The sequence below is a fragment of the Bidens hawaiensis genome, unplaced genomic scaffold (genome assembly GCF_021521415.1).
Source record: "Bidens hawaiensis isolate Kalapana, Puna unplaced genomic scaffold, B.hawaiensis_p1.1 tig00048909_1, whole genome shotgun sequence".
In the NCBI taxonomy this organism is placed as follows: domain Eukaryota; kingdom Viridiplantae; phylum Streptophyta; class Magnoliopsida; order Asterales; family Asteraceae; genus Bidens; species Bidens hawaiensis.
In genome coordinates, this window is record NW_027498738.1 from 76,215 (window position 1) to 81,482 (window position 5,268).

Consider the following 5,268-nt stretch of genomic DNA (forward strand, 5'->3'; position numbering starts at 1 on the left):
TAAACCGAGATCTGTTGATCTCGGTGGGCTTTTAGTTTGTTTGGGCTTAGATGGTAGAATATATATAGAACATATGTTAATGGTTTAGGGCTGTTCGTTCATTGTCATTTTATTTTAACCCCGTGTAAGTTATTAAGGGCTTAAGCACCCGACGTATAATATACGTGTGTTTTGAAAGATTCTTTATTGTTTTTGGTGTGTTCTTGGTTGTTTTACGTAGAATCAACTTGGTGGTTAGTTTCCGCCTAGCTGTTGAGTATATTGATATCACATTAAAAGATCCATCATGGGACTTACAATTAGTCTCAAAGCCTATAGACATATTCTAGGCTCTGTTATTGGTGATATCAAGGATTTTAACACTGATCTAAGAAGTTTTATTGTGTTGAAGGTTTCTGGATATCGAAGAAGGGTGTTCTTCGTGTTCTTCGGCTGGAGAAGTGTGTTTGGAGTAGATTCTGGTATATCTCATATTTAATTCAAATCCCATCATTCTCGGGATTTAGTTAGATATTCAAGATTTACCATATCCTGAACTATCCTTAGTTCTCTAGTTGATTTTGGAATTCTCGGGAAGATTTCAAGATTCACAGGCAGCATTCGGATACTGTTGACAGTTCTCAGTCAACACTTAGTGTTCTTGGGCGAAATCTTTAGTTTTCGGTCTTTCCGTTCAGTTTTCGGTCAAAGATACTATGGATCAATCGGGTGTTAGTACGTCTTCAAATGCAACGCTCCATCAATAGCTTGATTCACTCATGGGAACTACTACTCATGTGCCTCGCTTACTGACATCAGACTGGTTTGCTGAGTGGAAGTTTAGGTTTGAGAAGTATGTGAAAGCGAAGGATGTGAAAACGTGGAGAAGCATAATCAGAGGTCCTCAGGTTATCACTTATCAGAGAGAAGGCTCCGAAGAAATTGACTAAGAAGAGTGTTAATTTCGTTTGGGGTACTGAGCAGGAGGAGGCTTTTCTCCAGTTGAAGAACCAGTTGATGCATGCCCCGATTTTAGCTCTACCTGATGGCGCCGACGATCTGGTGGTTTATTCTAATGCCTCTTACCAGGGGCTTAGGTGTGTTATAATGTAGCGAGGTCGAGTCATCGCGTATGCCTCGCGGTAATTAAAGCCTCACGAGGCGAATTATCCTACTCATGATTTGGAGCTTGCGGCCGTTATGTTTGCGCTTAAGTTGTGGTGGCATTATTTGTACGGTGTTCCCTGCATTATCTATACCGATCATAAGAGTTTAAAGTATTTATTCGAACAAAAGGAACTGAATATGCGCCAGCGTCGATGGTTGGAGTTGATTAAGGATTATGATTTGGAGATTATGTACCACCCAGGTAAGGCTAACGTGGTGGCTGACGCGTTGAGCCGGAAGGAGAGACCGGAGCTGATTCGTGTAAAATCTTACCAGCTTATCCTTAAACCCGATATTTTGAAGCAAATAGCCAGCGTTCAGAATGAGGCTTTGCAGGTGGAATGGATTATGTTAGAACGTGTGTGGGGTCAGGAGAAATTGTTGAAAAACGTCGGTGATGGGGTGAAATATAAGGATGGTCGTTTATGGGTACCGAAGTATGGGGGATTCAGGGGTAAAATTTTAGATGAAGCGCACAAGTCGCGCTATTCCATTCATCCGGGCACGACCAAGATGTACCAAGACCAGAAAAATAATTATTGGTGGCCTGCAATGAAGTTTGAAGTGGCTCGGTATGTGAGTAAATGTTTGACGTGTCTACAAGTTAAGGCCGAGCATCAAAAACCGTTTGGGAAACTTCAGCCGTTGGAAATACCTGAGTGGAAATGGGAGCATCTTACTATGGATTTTGTGACTAAACTGCCTCGTACTCCTAGGGGTAATTACGACACCATATGGGTAACCGTTGATAGACTGACCAAGAGCGCTCATTTCTTGCCGATTCGAGAGACTTTTAATTCTGAGCAGCTGGCCGATGTGTTTATTCGTGAGATCGTTTTTAGGCACGGGGTCCCGGTATCTATTGTTTCGGATAGGGATACGCGTTTTACCTCCAGGTTTTGGAAAAAGGTTTCACGAGGAGATGGGTACCAAACTCCTTATCAGTATTGCCTATCACCCGCAGACGGATGGTCAATCCGAGAGGACCATTCAGACTCTTGAGGATATGTTGCGGGCCTGTGTAATCGATTTTGGTGGTAATTGGGATCGTCACTTACCGTTGGTAGAGTTCTCGTATAATAACAGTTATCACGCCGCGATTGGGATGTCACCATTTGAGATGTTGTACGATAGGAGGTGTAGGACCCCAGTCTGTTGGGGTTCCATTGGCTAGAAACAGTTGGGTAGTTTGGAGGTGGTCGAGGCGACGACTGAGAAGCTCGATAAGATTAAGGCTTTTATGAAGGTCGCTCAGGGTCATCAAAAGTCTTATGCGGATATAAGGCGAAGGCCTATTGTGTTTGAGGCTGGGGATCGGGTTATGTTGAAAGTTTCTCCTTGGAAGGGTATCATTCGTGTTCGTAGGAGGAGTGAGCCTAGTCCGAGGTTCATTGGTCCGTTCCGTATATTGTCCCGTGTTGGTGAGGTAGCGTATGGACTGGAATTGCTTGATGAGCTCGCGGGGATTCATCCTACTTTTCACGTGTCCCATCTGAGGAAATGCTTAGCGGATGAAGAGGTCCATGTGCCTCTCGATGGTACTAAACCCGATAGTAATCTGAACTACGTTGAACAAACGATTGCTATTCTTGACCGTCAGGAGAGGCGTTTGAGGAATAAGGTGGTTAGACATGTGAAGGTGCAGTGGAGGCACCGTAGGGGTTCCGAGGCTACTTGGGAGTCCAAAGACGAGATGATGAAACTCTACCCGCAGTTGTTCCTGTCGCATCGGGATTCAGGGACAAATCCCATTGTAAGGGGGGTGGACTTGTAACACCCGTTAATTCCAGTTTCAAGAATTAAAGCTTGTAGAGTATGAATAATTCTCAGGAGTTATCTGATGTTTCTCGGAAGCCTTTAGGTTATCCCGGTACGTTAAAGAACTTAACTTTTCCTTCTATTTTGCCTTACACTTCAATTTGGAGGGACTTGGATGTAACTATTTTATTTATATCATAAAACAAATAAACCCTAACACCTAACCCTTTCTAGCAGCCGATCGGACCTCAAGACCCCCCCTGCTCGTTTTTCTTCTGCCCAGCCAAGTTTCAGCCATGAAAACTTCAATTCAAGGTCGGTTTTACGATTCTCCATGTCTTTTACACCTTAATTGATCATATTAACGCGCTTATTGGTCGTTAAGGTTGAGTCTTGATGATAACAGTTTGCTGACAGATTCGTATACGTTTATTGTAGGGTCTGTAACGCGATGATAATCCATTGTTTTTGATCTATTCTTGATTCCATGATGTTCTACTTTGATTCTAGTTTCCAGAAAGATATAATATGTAATTTTTGGAAGAGATTTAAATGGTTTTTATGAACTTATAAAATCGAGTGTCAAAGCTGATGCGGGATGACGGATTCTGGTCTGTCTTCCCGACGTCATAACCTTTTTTCGACATGTCCAAATTGGTAGGTTCAACTTCTGGAAGTTAGTATATTGAGTTAGGAACCAAACCCAATTGGAATTGTTTAATTTGGTTTGGTAAGGAATTGTATAAAAATAAAACCATTTTGCTGCGCACTGAAATAGCTGCACGTACCTTGCTGTGTTGGAGGAATTTTTATAATTTTTGTGTCTAATAGAAAAATATAATAAAAATATTTTTATAAACCTAAGACATTTATTAAAGTCTGGTAAAAAATTAATAATTTATTACAAAGGTTATCCTATGTAATTAAATGCATCTTCGCATGCTAAAATCTACACGTTTTACTCGTTATTAATCGATAAGTTCGTTTTAGGCTTAACCGGTGGATTTGGTTAGTTGAAAGATTTTAAGGGTTGAGGTAAGGTAATTAGGTGTGGGTTGGGCCTTGGGCCAAGGTGTTGGGCCTTGGGCCAACGTGTTGGGACTTGGGCCAAAGTGTTGGGCTTGAACGGCCCATTAGGCAAGAGCGTTCTTACGATCTAGTTTAGTAACGCGTTGTGTACTATTTACAGGCCCTTACTTGTGAGTGTGCACTTAGGGATTTCCTAGCTCGTTGTAGGTGTTCGATCGATTTCAGGTGAGTTCTTGATGCCCCGGTTAACTCTTTTTAAATGTTGGGCTAGCATGCACACCTAAGTGTTTTCTTACTTGATGAAATGTTAAAAAGGATTTTATATAGGCTTTCTAGTATATGGTAGGCCTTGGGATGTTAAAAATATATATTTATATATATACATTATTGTTTGGCTATATTTGGCGATGTTGTAGTCGTTTCGACTACTGATGTTGCGTATGCCTACTTTGTGTTTGCATGCGTTGATGTTATGTGTTTAGGTTGTACGTTTGCTCGACCCTGATGTTACATGTTTGGGTTGTATGTTTGCTCGACCCTGATGTTATTACTTGGATGATATATATGTATGTATATAATTATGAGGATGTTTATACATAATTATAAGGACGATTATATATAATTATAAGGATGTTTATATTTAATTATAAGGATATATATATATATATATAAGGATGATTACTTACTGTTGATGATGGCCTAACTGTTTTATCCCGTTTATTTGGCCTAATTGTTTTATCCCTTTTATTTTAAAACTCTTGGGATGACTATTATGATTATTATTATTATAGATGTTATTTATTAAAACTTGAACTCACTCAGCTCAAGCGGACTTTGTGTGCATGTTAGTGTGAGTTTCAGGTTAGGGGATAGATACATTACCCGTTTCAGGTTAGGAGATGGATACATTACCCGTTGGAGTCAAATTGGGGTGATCTGGGGAAAGCCAAATACGCCTTGAGAAGAGATAAGGGGCATCATGAGTCCATGAGTGATGTCCATGTTAGCTTTATGCCTAATTGAACCTAATTATATCACTGGTGTAATGAAAGTCATACTAAGTTCCAATACCTGCAATCAACCTTCTCATTATGTCAAAATAACGCTGAAAACGGATCATTGTGAAAGTATCTTAATCAATATAATTTCACGTTTGGATCTTTTCTGAAAAAGGGATGCTCTTTTTTAAACTGCTGAAATTTGATCCCAATACATGTTAAACATTCTGAAGGCTGGATAGATAAATTAATTATGTTTTTATTCTATTTTATTTATTTTATTTTTATTCTATTTTTATTTACCTCGTATTTACTCATGTCGAAACTAATATCTTTA